At 43.7% G+C, this 14,895-nt stretch overlaps 14 non-coding genes across 14 annotated transcripts; all 14 read right to left on the bottom strand.

Moving 5' to 3' along the window:
- Nucleotides 1–122: 122 nt before the first annotated feature.
- Nucleotides 123–195, bottom strand: Trnaf-gaa (transfer RNA phenylalanine (anticodon GAA)). The gene has a single exon. It is a non-coding gene; the product is annotated as a tRNA-Phe (tRNA).
- A 252-nt stretch (nucleotides 196–447) lies between these two features.
- Trnaf-gaa (transfer RNA phenylalanine (anticodon GAA)) lies at nucleotides 448–520 on the bottom strand. The gene has a single exon. It is a non-coding gene; the product is annotated as a tRNA-Phe (tRNA).
- Nucleotides 521–773: 253 nt separating this feature from the next.
- Nucleotides 774–846, bottom strand: Trnaf-gaa (transfer RNA phenylalanine (anticodon GAA)). Its single transcript has one exon. It is a non-coding gene; the product is annotated as a tRNA-Phe (tRNA).
- A 257-nt stretch (nucleotides 847–1,103) lies between these two features.
- Nucleotides 1,104–1,176, bottom strand: Trnaf-gaa (transfer RNA phenylalanine (anticodon GAA)). The gene has a single exon. It is a non-coding gene; the product is annotated as a tRNA-Phe (tRNA).
- A 253-nt stretch (nucleotides 1,177–1,429) lies between these two features.
- Trnaf-gaa (transfer RNA phenylalanine (anticodon GAA)) lies at nucleotides 1,430–1,502 on the bottom strand. Its single transcript has one exon. It is a non-coding gene; the product is annotated as a tRNA-Phe (tRNA).
- A 259-nt stretch (nucleotides 1,503–1,761) lies between these two features.
- Nucleotides 1,762–1,834, bottom strand: Trnaf-gaa (transfer RNA phenylalanine (anticodon GAA)). The gene has a single exon. It is a non-coding gene; the product is annotated as a tRNA-Phe (tRNA).
- A 259-nt stretch (nucleotides 1,835–2,093) lies between these two features.
- Nucleotides 2,094–2,164, bottom strand: Trnaf-gaa (transfer RNA phenylalanine (anticodon GAA)). The gene has a single exon. It is a non-coding gene; the product is annotated as a tRNA-Phe (tRNA).
- Nucleotides 2,165–2,424: 260 nt separating this feature from the next.
- On the bottom strand, nucleotides 2,425–2,496 carry Trnaf-gaa (transfer RNA phenylalanine (anticodon GAA)). The gene has a single exon. It is a non-coding gene; the product is annotated as a tRNA-Phe (tRNA).
- Nucleotides 2,497–2,750: 254 nt separating this feature from the next.
- On the bottom strand, nucleotides 2,751–2,823 carry Trnaf-gaa (transfer RNA phenylalanine (anticodon GAA)). The gene has a single exon. It is a non-coding gene; the product is annotated as a tRNA-Phe (tRNA).
- A 257-nt stretch (nucleotides 2,824–3,080) lies between these two features.
- Nucleotides 3,081–3,153, bottom strand: Trnaf-gaa (transfer RNA phenylalanine (anticodon GAA)). The gene has a single exon. It is a non-coding gene; the product is annotated as a tRNA-Phe (tRNA).
- Nucleotides 3,154–3,410: 257 nt separating this feature from the next.
- On the bottom strand, nucleotides 3,411–3,483 carry Trnaf-gaa (transfer RNA phenylalanine (anticodon GAA)). The gene has a single exon. It is a non-coding gene; the product is annotated as a tRNA-Phe (tRNA).
- Nucleotides 3,484–8,660: 5,177 nt separating this feature from the next.
- Nucleotides 8,661–8,731, bottom strand: Trnaf-gaa (transfer RNA phenylalanine (anticodon GAA)). The gene has a single exon. It is a non-coding gene; the product is annotated as a tRNA-Phe (tRNA).
- A 250-nt stretch (nucleotides 8,732–8,981) lies between these two features.
- On the bottom strand, nucleotides 8,982–9,054 carry Trnaf-gaa (transfer RNA phenylalanine (anticodon GAA)). The gene has a single exon. It is a non-coding gene; the product is annotated as a tRNA-Phe (tRNA).
- A 1,236-nt stretch (nucleotides 9,055–10,290) lies between these two features.
- On the bottom strand, nucleotides 10,291–10,364 carry Trnaf-gaa (transfer RNA phenylalanine (anticodon GAA)). The gene has a single exon. It is a non-coding gene; the product is annotated as a tRNA-Phe (tRNA).
- Between the last annotated feature and the right edge of the window lie 4,531 nt (nucleotides 10,365–14,895).

Below are 14,895 nucleotides of genomic sequence, written 5' to 3'. Positions count from 1 at the left end.
ATCTGTAATATCAACTTATCATTGACGATACATATAAGGTACCACAAATGTTTCTTCAGAGCATGAATCTAAGCGATTTTTGTATGAACTATGCCGTAAAAAAACGAAACGAAAGTTGCGTATGCCGAAACCCGGGATCGAACCAGGGACCTTTAGATCTTCAGTCTAACGCTCTCCCAACTGAGCTATTTCGGCAGAACGAACGCAACGGTAAAGCGGAACAGCGCCATTGTTGAGGTTTGGAGGGGGCGTTCTCATAATCTATTAAGTACTGGACGTTGCTTTATCTTAGCATTTAGTACATGTGATATGCTCGGGCGGTTCAATCTGTAATAACAACTTATCATTGAGGATACATATAAGGTACCACAAATGTTTCTTCAGAGCATGAATCTAAGCGATTTTTGTATGAACTATGCCGTAAAAAAACGAAACGAAAGTTGCGTATGACGAAACCCGGGATCGAACCAGGGACCTTTAGATCTTCAGTCTAACGCTCTCCCAACTGAGCTATTTCGGCAGAACGAACGCAACGCTAAAGCGGAACAGTGCCATCGTTTAGGTTTGGAGGGGGCGTTCTCGTAATCTATTAAGTACTGGACGTTGCTTTATCTTAACATTTTAGTACATGTGATATGCTCGGGCGGTTCAATCTGTAATAACAACTTATCATTGAGGATACATATAAGGTACCACAAATGTTTCTTCAGAGCATGAATCTAAGCGATTTTTGTATGAACTATGCCGTAAAAAAACGAAACGAAAGTTGCGTATGCCGAAACCCGGGATCGAACCAGGGACCTTTAGATCTTCAGTCTAACGCTCTCCCAACTGAGCTATTTCGGCAGAACGAACGCACCGGTAAAGCGGAACAGCGCCATTGTTGAGGTTAGGAGGGGGCGTTCTCGTAATTCATTGAAGTACTGGACGTTGTTTTACCTTAGCATTTTAGTACATGTGATACGTTCGGGCGGTTCAATCTGTAATAACAACTTATCATTGAGGATACATATAGGGTACCACAAATGTTTCTTCAGAGCATGAATCTAAGCTATTTTTGTATGTATGAACTATACCGTAAAAAACAAAAAGAAAGGTGCTCATGCCGAAACCCTGGATCGAACCAGGGCACTTTAGATCTTCAGTCTAACGCTCTCCCAACTGAGCTATTTCGGCAGAATGAACGCACCGGTAAAGCGGAACAGCGCCATTGTTGAGGTTTGGAGGGGGCGTTCTCGTAAATCTATTGAAGTACTGGACGTTGTTTTATCTTAGCATTTTAGTACATGCGATACGTTCGGGCGGTTCAATCTGTAATATCAACTTATCATTGACGATACATATAAGGTACCACAAATGTTTCTCAGAGCATGAATCTAAGCGATTTTGTATGAACTATGCCGTAAAAAAACGAAACGAAAGTTGCGTATGCGGAAACCCGGGATCGAACCAGGGACCTTTAGATCTTCAGTCTAACGCTCTCCCAACTGAGCTATTTCGGCAGAACGAACGCACCGGTTCAAGCGGAACAGCGCCATTGTTGAGGTTTGGAGGGGGCGTTCTCGTAATTCATTGAAGTACTGGGACGTTGTTTTACCTTAGCATTTTAGTACATGTGATACGTTCGGGCGGTTCAATCTGTAATAACAACTTATCATTGAGGATACATATAGGGTACCACAAATGTTTCTTGAGAGCCTGAATCTAAGCTATTTTTGTATGTATGAACTATACCGTAAAAAACAAAAAGAAAGTTGCTCATGCCGAAACCCTGGATCGAACCAGGGCACTTTAGATCTTCAGTCTAACGCTCTCCGAACTGAGCTATTTCGGCAGAGACGAACGCACCGGTTAAAGCGGAACAGCGCCATTGTTGAGGTTTGGAGGGGGCGTTCTCGTAATTCATTGAAGTACTGGACGTTGCTTTATCTTAGCATTTTAGTACATGTGATACGTTCGGGCGGTTCAATCTGTAATAACAACTTATCATTGAGGATACATATAGGGTACCACAAATGTTTCTTCAGAGCATGAATCTAAGCTATTTTTGTATGTATGAACTATACCGTAAAAAAACAAAAAATGTTTGCTCATGCCGAAACCCGGGATCGACCAGGGACCTTAGATCTTCAGTCTAACGCTCTCCCAACTGAGCTATTTCGGCAGAATGAACGCACCGGTTAAAGCGGAACAGCGCCATTGTTGAGGTTCGGAGGGGGCGTTCTCGTAATCTATTGAAGTACTGGACGTTGTTTTACCTTAGCATTTTAGTACATGTGATACGTTCGGGCGGTTCAATCTGTAATATCAACTTATCATTGACGATACACCTAAGGTACCACAAATGTTTCTTCAGAGCACGAATCTAAGCTATTTTTGTATGTCATGAACTATGCCGTAAAAAAACGAAACGAAAGTTGCGTATGCCGAAACCGGGATCGAACCAGGGACCTTTAGATCTTCAGTCTAACACTCTCCCAACTTAGCTATTTCGGCAGAACGAACGCACCGGTAAACCGGAACAGCGCCATTGTTGAGGTTTGGAGGGGGCGTTCTCGTAATTCATTGAAGTACTGGACGTTGCTTTATCTTAGCATTTTAGTACATGTGATATGTTCGGGCGGTTAATCTGTAATATCACTTATCATGAGGATACATATAGGGTACCACAAATGTTTCTTCAGAGCATGAATCTAAGCTATTTTTGTATGTATGAACTATACCGTAAAAAAACAAAAAAATGTTGCTCATGCCGAAACCCGGGATCGAACCAGGGACCTTTAGATCTTCAGTCTAACGCTCTCCCAACTGAGCTATTTCGGCAGAATGAACGCACCGGTAAAGCGGAACAGCGCCATTGTTGAGGTTTGGAGGGGGCGTTCTCGTAATCTATTGAAGTACTGGACGTTGTTTTACCTTAGCATTTTAGTACATGTGATACGTTCGGGCGGTTCAATCTGTAATATCAACTTATCATTGACGATACACATAAGGTACCACAAATGTTTCTTCAGAGCACGAATCTAAGCTATTTTTGTATGTATGAACTATGCCGTAAAAAAACGAACGAAAGTTGCGTATGCCGAAACCCGGGATCGAACCAGGGACCTTTAGATCTTCAGTCTAACACTCTCCCAACTTAGCTATTTCGGCAGAACGAACGCACCGGTAAACCGGAACAGCGCCATTGTTGAGGTTTGGAGGGGGCGTTCTCGTATCTATTGAATTACTGGACGTTGCTTTATCTTAGCATTTTAGTACATGTGATATGTTCGGGCGGTTTAAATCTGTAATATCAACTTATCATGAGAATACATATAAGGTACCACAAATGTTTCTCAGAGCATGAATCTAAGCTATTTTTTGTATGTATGAACTATGCCGTAAAAAAACGAAACGAAAGTTGCGTATGCCGAAACCCGGGATCGAACCAGGGACCTTTAGATCTTCAGTCTAACGCTCTCCCAACTGAGCTTTTTCGGCTTTTTTTTTCTTTATTGCCTTGACTCAAACAGTACATAAAAAAATGAAGTGTAAACAATGCAAAAGGTCAGATCACTAGCACTCGGCTAGATCGTTTATATAAAAAGTACTTAGCTTTAACAAGTTCATCTAGAACTGTTTTCCACTCTGGAGGATCACTTAGTGCCTTAAACACATCACGCATATAGATTACTTCTTCCAAAAAGTAAGGATTTGCCGGAAACACCTTCAGATGTGCATGTCTGACGTCCATTCTCGTACGCCAGACACTATGCATACACATAAGCATAAACATATCGCATGGCGCTTCATCACCTACCGCGCATGGCAGGTAGCGAATTCCGAAAGGGCTTAAAGGCAAGTCTTTTTTTACAGTCCGTTGAAGCATATCCCAAGGAAAATCGAGTCATGACAGTCCACAAATATGTGGTCGATGGTTTCCGGTTTTCTGCAAATAAGACAGTCAACCGACCATGGAACAAAGAGGCCTTTGCTCTGCAACCATGGCTTTGTAGGGAGGGTTCCGTGTGCAGTTGAAAAAAGAAAGATTTCATTGAACGTTTCACTGGCATTCGTTTACCCGTTTGAGCACATCACGTTCAGGGCCCAAGTGGTATAATCCCCGATACATTGGAACCGGCAAAAACACATCTAGTAGATCTCTATACAAACGTTTACGCGCTACAACCGCTAAGTACTGTAAGGAAAATCTTGCCTTAAGAATCTCCATTGAGGCTACAACTTCACGTAAGAAGGCAGACAATTTCGTTGTTCCCAGGAATGCGTTGAAATTACGTAGTCTTGCAATGAATCTCGTAATCGCACTTGGATTACCGAGCGAAGAAAAGGGTCACTCTGGTCCCGTAAGACAAGAAATCTTGTTACAATCTGCTTGAAAAATAAATGAGATAACGCGAGACCACCGTTTTTAACCCGAAGAAAGAGACTGGATCGGCTCGTGCGCTCCCAAGCTGATCCCCAGGTAAACACTGCAAAAACCCTGTGCAGCTTTGAACTGATACTCTAGCCATGCTTAAAACGTGTAGCACATAATAGACTTTAGCGATCAGAAAGACGTTACAAACAGCTGCTCTTGCAAACATTGAAAATTATGTCCACCCCACTTTTCTGTTTGCAGTTTTACTCTTTTTGCTTCGTCTGTCCAGTAGTCTTTACTTCCATTGTATGATCGAGAGGCGCTCCTAAATAGTTTCCAGGGATTGTGCTGAAAGGTATACTGCCTACCATATCTGGAGTATGCTCCCAGTTTCCGTGCCAGAAGCAGAGACATTTTGTCCAGCTAATCATGCTTCCAGTTGCATTACAGAATCCTTAGCTTCTTAATGATTTCTTGAACACTCTGCTCATCTGTGCAAAAGACAGCTACGTCATCCGCATAAGCGAGTACTTTGACTTCAATATTGAAAAAGTGTAGCCATGAATACTTGGATTCCCAAGAACTTTTAAACAAAAGGGTTCTAATACAGATCAAAAAGGAGGGACCGACAGACAGCATCCCTGTTTAACAGAGGCTTCAATTGCAATACATTCACTCAATTTTCTGTTTATCACTAACCGCGCTGTGCATTTGTCATATACCATTCTAACACCACCCAGAATTACTGATCCCACATTCACATGGTCCAGTATTAAAACAATATCTCGTGTATCACTCTATCAAAAGCCTTATTTAAGTCTAGTTGAATCATTGCACTTCTACCTTCCATGGCATCACGACATTCGAGAACTGTTCTTGCTATGTGAATGTTTGTAAAATGGATCTGCCTTTAATTCCACAGGTCTGGTGAGGACCAACAAGGGACTTTATCGCACTTTGTAAGCGGCGAGCTAAAACTTTCATGTAGACCTTGTAATCGGTGTTGTTAAGCTTATCGGTCTATATGCTTCTACTGAAAGCAGTTTCGATGGTCTTTAGTTTTGGGAATCAGTATAACGTGAGATGTTCGAAAAGACGAAGGTGTAAGTTTCTTATCATAGCATTCAAGTATAACTCGATGCAGCGCTTCTGCCAATTCGCTTTTAAAAAACTTGTACACCGCGGCTCCAAGACCATCTGGCCAGGAGACTTTCCGGAGCTCAGTTCTTCTATGGCTTGCTCAACTTCTGAGACCGTTATCGGCCTTTCAAGTGATTGCCTTATTTCATCATCTAGTTTAGGCATAAGTGCCAAAAACACATTCCTAAATCTTTCGGTGTCACATGTTTTAAGGCTGAAAAGTTTTCTGTAGTATTCGGTGAAAGCAAGCTCTATTTGTTCAGTCTCGCGGGTAATGCTGTCCCGAAAACGAATTCGCTAATTTCCTTCGACAAGGCATGTCTTTTCTCTTCACTGAGTGCTCGCTTGGTGGGCGTCTCACCCAACCAAAGCCGCTCACACCTAGCCCTTATCATCGCTCCGCGGTACCTTTCCGTATCTATCGCCTCAAGCTTCGCCTTTACTTCTTTATTTCTTTCATGAACAAGCCAGGTTTGCTGCTTTCTGCATCGAGCATGTATCTATAGCGTGCAAGCAGTTGCTTTTCTTGCTGCTTTTCTTTTTGCCTTAACACGCTCGCTCTTTCCAATGCGGCGATCTTGAATTCGCATTAAATTGTTCCCAAAGTCCCATGAAATTACTTGTTTGATTCGACAGCATATCCTCGATATACTTCTTTATCTTTTCAACAAAAATTTCATCCTCTAGTAATTTGCTATTGAATTTCCACAGCTCCAGCTAAACCTCGACACCTTTTCTTAGTTCTAAGGAACCATTACTAATGAATGATCAGTGAAACTAACATATTGTGTAGCATAATTGGGAGAGAGATGCACCAGGTTTTAAAGGAACATATATTCTATCCAATCTAGCATGAGTGTTGCCTTGACAGTGGGTGTATTTTGCTTTCTGGGCCATGTGCCAGCACTGAAACCTATATCTTCGAGTTCATTTTTATCTGGCATTTCTCGTAACACATCCGCGCTCTTATCTCTCTGGTTGTGGTTGTTCGTTCTGTCTTCAGGTCTACAGACACAATTGAACTCCCAAGCAAAAACACATTTTTCCACATTCTAGTAAAGGACGAATGCTTTAAAAAAAAAACTTCTCGGTCACTCACTCTATTCGGTGCACTAAATGAAAATTACACGCACAGGATTTCCAAAGTATTATTATCACAAACAATCATGCGGCCGCTTCACAAAGATAACACTGACTCGACAATGCCAACGCTTTTGCGGATAAATATCGCACAGCCTCCAGACCTTCCACTGCGTGACTTACACATACATTATATCTTTCACGAAATACTTGAACCATTCTATCAGTTAGTTCTTCGCTTTCATTTTGGTCTCCTGGACCGCTAACAAATCGATTTCATTTTCTAACATAATGCGACTTAGTTGACACTGGCCGCCTTCGCGCAGAAAGACCTCTTGTGTTGAGTGTTGCGATACGCAGGGGATTTGTAATGTTCTAGCCATCCTAAGTTGTGATTAACACAAAGAAAATAAATTTACTGCACGTCTGTATGTCGAGCAGTGCAACACAGGCTTATCGATGGTCACAGTGACACGTTTGATGTTCATGATAATTCTAGTGCACCCCACGCATGTACTACACTTATCTGAGTGACAGAAAAGCAAAAGAAAGAAAGAAAAAGGGGGGAGGGGAGAGGGAGGTGGGAGAGCCCGCCGCCATGTAGCCGGCGTATTGACGTGTCCGTCGGGCAACGCTCAGATTGGGCGCAGGTTTCAAGACTGTCGTCGGGAGGCTGCAGTCTTTGTGGGAGGTTCCCACTGCCCCCGGGCGCACAAGTCGAAGATTCCTCGCTCTCTTCTAGAGTCCGCTTTCCAGGTCCGCTGCTGCTGCCATGTCAACATCGGTGATTTTCGAGTTCTCTTCCCCGTCGGGCGATGAGACTTCTGGGGGGTTCTGACGTGCTTTCCTCATTCTGTGAATGTTATTGGCGTCTCAGCCGTAGCGTCGGGTTCGGGGACTTTCTTCGGCTCCGATTTATAACGTCTTCGCAAGGAGTGTGCAAACCTACCAGTGCCGTCATTTTCCTTTCTTCGCTATGTCCTCGCGTGGCTTCTTCTGAATCAGCTGCATACATCATGTGCTCGGACAATGCGTCCTCCCGGGCCGGGCCTACTACGCTTGCATAGGAGCGCACGCACTGGGTTCTCGTCGTGGCCGTAGCGACGACAGAGCCCGCAACGTGGAACACGGCATTCGCCACGTATGTGACCGATGCCGCGGCATCGGAGGCAGAGCGGGGCTCTGCCTGGGACGTGAACGAGTGCGACATCTTCAGCGACTCAGCAGCTGATGAGGCAAATCATCAACGGTAACGCCCACTTTCAGTTTCAAGGTTACTGAGCTTGTGGTTGACCCCTTTATCCATGCAGCCTTTCACCTTCCATTTGTCTCGTGAAATTCTGTCACCTTTCCGAAGGGTGCCAATGCCGTTCGCACGTCGTCGTCGGGCACCACCATGCAGTAACCAGTAAAGCTTCAGTCGAACGCCTCGGTCACAAGGGTCACTGACCATGCAGCGCTCATCCTTGACAGCAATGGCCTCTGTTGCAAGCATCTTCTTTTTCCCTTCCTCGTCTTTAAACGTTACTGCCCACAGGTGATTCATCTGGTACGCCCTAGGGCACCCACCTCGGGCAGGAGCGACATCTTGTTAAGGGTGTCTCGGAAATGTTCTACACGATAAGGCCGTGCCTTTAGGCAACCGTGCCAAAAAACGGTATTCAAAACTGATTCACCTGTGGGCAGATGCGGCAAAACAACCTGATAATCTTCAGCCGGCTTTTCAACAGTCCTGATCGCGGCCTTGGGCCGCTGTAGCCGCTCCGAGAGAGCTCATCTTTACACGTCCGTTCACTGTGGTGGACGGAAGTGGATGATTGAGCCTATTTCGGCAGAGCGACGCACCTGGTAAAGCGGAACAGCGCCATTGTTGAGGTTTGGAGGGGGCGTTCTCGTAATCTATTAAGTACGGAACGTTGCTTTATCTTAGCATTTAGTACATGTGATATGCTCGGGCGTTTCAATCTGTAATAACAACTTATCATTGAGGATACATATAAGGTACCACAAATGTTTCTTCGAGCATGATCTAAGCGATTTCTGTATGAACTATGCCGTAAAAAACGAAACGAAAGTTGTATGCCGAAACCGGGATCGAACCAGGACCTTTAGATCTTCAGTCTAACGCTCTCCCAACTGAGCTATTTCGGCAGAACGAACGCACCGGTAAAGCGGAACAGCGCCATTGTTGAGTTGGAGGGGGCGTTCTCGTAATTCATTGAAGTACTGGACGTTGCTTTATCTTAGCATTTTAGTACTGTGATATGTTCGGCAGTTAATCTGTAATATCAACTTATCATTGACGATACATATAAGGTACCAAAATGTTTCTTCAGAGCATGATCTAAGCTAATTTTGTATGTATGAACTATGCCGTAAAAAACGAAACGAAAGTTGCGTATGCCGAAACCCGGTATCGAACCAGGGACTTTAGATCTTCAGTCTAACGCTCTCCACAACTGAGCTATTTCGGCAGAACGAACGCAACGGTAAAGCGAACAGCGCCATTGTTGAGGTTTGGAGGGGGCGTTTCGTCGTAATCTATTGAAGTACTGGACGTTGCTTTATCTTAGCATTTTAGTACATGTGATACGTCGGGCGGTTAATCTGTAATATCAACTTATCATTGACGATACATATAAGGTACCAAAATGTTTCTTCAGAGTATGAATCTAAGCTATTTTAAGACGCTAGTCTTTTCTGGGGAACTTAAACGCAGAAATTTTGGTCTGTTCTTCTGTCTGTCTTTCTGTTTGTCGGCCGTCCCTCGATCAGCCACTCGGCCAAAGTGAACACTTGCCCCAAGGCCAGCCGTCTTGAACTGGTACGGCTGTTCATACTTGTGAACGTTTGCGATCAAAAAGTAAATAACATGCATATCTGAGGTGCAACTCACTAGGTAAGTATTAGGGGCGTGTTCCTTTAATAGAAAATGCATACATACGTAATTTTTAAGGACCCTAGTTTCTTAAGCTGCGCTGGAAAATGCATAAGAATGGAAGCTGAGCGAGTTGGTATGCGTTCATCTTTGTGAAACAGCGCTCACTAGACGACGACGACGAAGTAAAAGAAGGCACAGGAGGCAGCGCTGTCCTGTGCCTTCTTTTTCTTCGTCGTGTCACGTGAGCGCTGTTTCAACAAGCTGAAAATGCGGACTGCGCTGAAATGTGCCTTCCTCCGTGCCCTTCGCACGAGCTCCTTTTTGTGTTTCGGTTTCGGTTCTGTATGCACTGTACGAATGCCATGGGTTGGTGTGAAAAAACTTTAGTTCTGAGAAGGCCAAGAAGGTGAAAAAAAATATTTAAAAATGAAAAACAAAAAAGCAGCCGTTGTGGGCGGCCTTCAGGCTGCCGGGTGTGGGCGCCGCTCTGGCGTTCCTGTTTTAACCCAGGCGACGTGAAATAAAAGAGTGTGTGGAGGTAACTCGTTGAGTGCGGACGTTCTCTGCTTCAGCGCTTCGCGCCAAACCGCGTTTCGGGCTGGCTGGCGTACCCGCCGGTGCCGTTGGTCACCGCCGGTCTTCGCCTGCGGCTGCTCCGGGACCTACCACACGCACACAGCACTCGTTTCCCGACGTATTGCCGCAGATGGCGTCCATCTCTCACACAGCGCCTCTTCTATCGTTTACACGACATTTGCAGCGAAGACGCAGATACGCGGCCAATTTTTTGTATGATGAACTATGCCGAAAAACAAAAAGAAAGTTGCTCATGCCGAACCCGGGATCGAACCAGGGACCCTTAGATCTTCAGTGCTAACGCTCTCCCAATGAGCTATTTCGGCAGAACGAACGCAACGGTATTAAGCGGAACAGCCCGTTTGAGGTTGGAGGGGGCGTGTTCTCGTAATCTTAGAAGCTGGACGTCGTTTTATATACATTTAGTACTGATACATGCTCGGGCGACTACTCTTGAATAAAACTTATCATTGACGATATATATAAGGTACCCCAACATCTGCGCGTGTCTATGCGATGCGACACGATACCCATGTACGACTGAAATCGGGTGCGTAGCCTTCACTGTGGCTACACTGAACCAATGTTCAATCTCTCCGAGGAGAGGCAGGAAGGCGCTTGAAGACTCATTTGGCTTTGAGGACGGAGAGAGGACGGTTCGGAAAACAGCCACGAGAATGATAGTAGCGCTTCCTATATTACAATTTTGCTTTTTAAAACCTTGAAACCATTCTTTATTCTATATTTTTCTTACGTGGGCATGCAGCATTCCTGACAAGACCGACGAAACAGCGCTGCGGGTATGCAGTACTTGAAGGAACGGGTTTGGCAACGATTGCTTACGTTACGGATGATCGTATCCTCTGCACGAAAATGCAGTGAGCACACGAGTAGATTTTTGTATTATATTCACTGTCGCAAAAGTGCGGCACTTAGACACTTCGAGCGTAGGAGTCCCTCCGTTACGCTTGGAACGTCGTTAGTTTGTGCTGCAGCAGATACTACAAGGACGCGTCATATTCCCAGTTGTAGTAAGAAGCGAGTTAGCGAGCCAGCAAACCCGCGCAGCAATATGCGATAATGAACCCCTTGAGATGCGACTACGCAAACGAAAACTACCACTGAGACGCGACCGCGTGAGCGGAGCGCCAGCCCGGCCAAAAAAGAACTTTTGAACCATCCGCGCCTTCACATGGTAAAACCCAAGGTCCTTTTTCCATGAATCAAAGAGAAACGCGCAAGCAGGCATATATGTCTTCTAATGCACGAAACATTTATTTTAGATGCGAAGCAGCTTTTGCGATGGGCTTTGTCCGTAATTCCATTGGCGACCGTACGCTTTCTAAAAACCTACCATAGCCATCTGTAACATACTGAGCGCGCGCTCGCGCTAAGGAGGACGTCTTCTCGTCTTGTTCTTCGACCGCCTTGATGATGATACGTGCAGATCACTTTAGGGGCCCTGGCTGCGTATGCTGTCGTAGCTTGCCGTAAAGCAGACAAAACCCGTGGCTGGCACGACGTTAGCGCGTTCGGCCTGGTAAGGGGCTGGTAAAACGCTGGCCTCTCCCCTTACACTCTCTTAGCAATTTATTTATTTTTATTTATACATACTGTATCCCAGAGGGATTATAACAGGTGAACAATCAAAGACATGATTTAGTACACGTCAATAAAAAAATAAAAATAAAAATATATTTATTCTACATACTGTCAATTCAGAGGAATTATAACAGGTGAACAATCAAAGACAGTGGTTTAGTAGTCAATAAAAAAATAAGAAATAAAATATATTATTTATACATACTGTCAATCCCAGAGGGATTAAACAGGTGAACAATCAAAGACAGTGATTTAGTAGAGTCAATAAAAAAATAGAAAATAAAAATATATTTATTTATGCATACTGTCAATCCAGAGGATTATAAACAGGTGAACAATCAAAGAGAGTGATTTAGTACAGTCTATAAAAATAAAAAATAAAAAAATATATTTATTTAACATACTGTCAATTCCAGAGGGATTATAACAGGTGAACAATCAAAGAGGTGATTTAGTACAGTCAATAAAAAAAATAAAAAATAAAAATATATTTATTTATAATACTGTCAATCCCAGAGGGATTATAACAGGTGAACAATCAAAGATAGTGATTAGTAGAGTAAAAAATAAAAAATAAAAATATATTTATTTAACATACTGTCAATCCCAGAGGGATTAACAGGTGAACATCAAAGACAGTGATTTAGTACAGTCAATAAAAAATAAAAATAAAAATATTTATTATGCATACTGTCATCCAGAGGGATATAAAGGGAACAATCAAGAGAGTGATTTAGTACAGTCAATAAAAAATAAAAATAAAAATATATTTATTTATACATACTGTCAATCCCAGAGGGATTAAACAGGTGAACAATCAAAGCAGTGATTTAGTAGAGTCAAAAAAAATAGAAAATAAAAATATATTATTTATGCATACTGTCAATCCCAGAGGGATTATAACAGGTGAAACAATCAAAGAGAGTGATTTAGTACATCAAAAAAATAAAAAAAAAAATATTATTAACTACTGTCAATCCCAGAGGAATTATAACAGGTGACAATCAAAGAGAGTGATTTAGTACAGTCAAAAAAAAAAAAAAAATAAAAATATATTTTTTTATACATACTGTCAATCCCAGAGGGATTATAACAGGTGAACAATCAAAGAGAGTGATTTAGTACAGTCAAAAAAAAAAAAAAATAAAAAATATATTATTATACATACTGTCAATCCCAGAGGATTATACAGGTGAACAATCAAAGACAGTGATTAGTACAGTCAATAAAAAAATAAAAATAAAAATATATTTATTATACATACTGTACCAGAGGGATTATAACGGTGAACAATCAAAGACAGTGAACCCTGTGGGAGATGCGTGATGGTGTGATGTGATGGTGTCGGCGAACGAGATTCTGCGACGCGCGATGAACCAACGCGTTGTATCCTAGTCAGAATGCGCTGGCACTGCTAGCGCGTTCGGGCTGTGTAAGGGGCTGGGTAAGACGTGGGCTCCTCACCCCTTACACTCTCTCAGCAATCACGTGGTGTGGGGGGGGAACGAGATGCTGCAGACGGCGATGAACCACGTGGCGTGCTCCAACAAGACCGGGGCGAGTAACAGAAAACAGCAACTACAGTGAATTCATGGTGTGCTCCCATGCAAGGACGCGTTAACATCGGGCAAGGTGCCGTGAAGAACGGAACTTTAAGTTGACCATGCGCTGCTTCGCATCTCCACAGGGTTCCCTTTAGTGAGAGATGGTTGAAATTTTTTTATTAAAAGTTGTTTGAGCACTAGTGATTAATTGTACTCGGAACTCTTGACGTCATCGGGCTGATTCCAAATGCCTCTCGGTACCGCATAATAGTGTCCTACACTTACTTGATTTCTCGATCAGTAGAACGCTGCTTGTTGATAATAGTGACGTTTGTGCCATTGACCTTTCACTCACATTGACCTTTCACTCTGACATAATTGTTATGGCCTTAGTGTCTCTTTAACTTCCGTGGTCTACCCATGGTAGTCTTATGAACTGAATGAGTTGCTAAATCGGTCCCCTTTTATATATATATGAAAGCGGTAAACACTCACGGAGAGAAGGAAGGGCCGTTGACGTCATTCGAAGCCCTCGTGTGAAGTGCAAAGTAGCTGCACCTAATCTTTTCCCGGAACGCGTGGGTGGTTGTTCCCATTGCTCGCAGGCGCCCTATCATCCATCATGTGGTTTTGATGATTGTTTTGTGGTTTTCTTTATTGAAACGAATACTAACATCTATGCTGTATGCCGGATTGCAAAGAAAGACGCGCCGCTTGCCTTCAATTGTTAAAGGGCGCCTAACCCACCCAGAAGTCGAAACTTAATTGTGGCGCTGCAGTTGTGCACGAGTCACAGCGAATGCTCGCGGAGTCGCGCGCGTTTCTCGTTTCGCTCTTTGCATCACTACGCTGCGTTCGCGGCTCGCTGTCCACCTCTTGGAATCCCTTCCTCAGCGTCCGAGGTGAAAAACGCAAAACGCAAGGAGAGCGCGCATCTGCTAGCAGAGGAGCAGCGCGTGCGAGCGTCTGTGGTGAGTAGTGGGATTTGCCCAACTTCTGTGGCACATAGGCGCTATTGGAGTTTTGTGATGTTCATTAACAACACAACTCTATGAAGGGAGCAGTAATGACAACTGCAAGCAGCCCACGCCTCACTTTGTGTGCCGCATCAAAAGCAGACATTCCAACACTGCGACCCCTGTGATAATCCCGATGCGTCTGTGATGTCTGTTTCATTATAGAATGCCCGCAATACGAAGAACAAGCGCGTTCCAGCTGAGTGATCGGTTGAACAGCCTCGATAGACGACAGCTCGCAATTAACAAAGTGATTGGCCACACCCTGACAATCAAAGACGGGCAGGGAGTTAACGTTAACAGTCACGGCATCATTTTAATGAATTGCCTAAGCGTTTCGCGCAGCACATAAATTTAAGCTTTACTCTAGTCAGCATGTCGTTGGTTGGCCGCATTTCGCTGGCCGCTAATGCATTGACATTCGAAGTTGCAAGGTCCACGATTAGCTCTTGCAACTTTGAATGGCATTGCATAAGCAGCCAACAAACGACATGCTGATTAGACTAAAGCTTACACTTATGTTTGCGCTAAACGCTTACGCAATTCATTAAAATGATGCCGTGGGTGTTCGTGCACGTTAACTCACTTAAGAGAAAAAGTAAAGCAATATATTGTACGACAAAACCGTAATTCCAGCGTGGCAGTGTTCCATAGAAAAAGTTCGTGGCTTCCTACGTGCTCAGAAAAGAGACGCGG

This window comes from Rhipicephalus sanguineus, chromosome 1 (assembly GCF_013339695.2).
Source record: "Rhipicephalus sanguineus isolate Rsan-2018 chromosome 1, BIME_Rsan_1.4, whole genome shotgun sequence".
NCBI lineage: Eukaryota > Metazoa > Arthropoda > Arachnida > Ixodida > Ixodidae > Rhipicephalus > Rhipicephalus sanguineus.
This window is presented reverse-complemented; position numbering and strand designations above follow the sequence as displayed.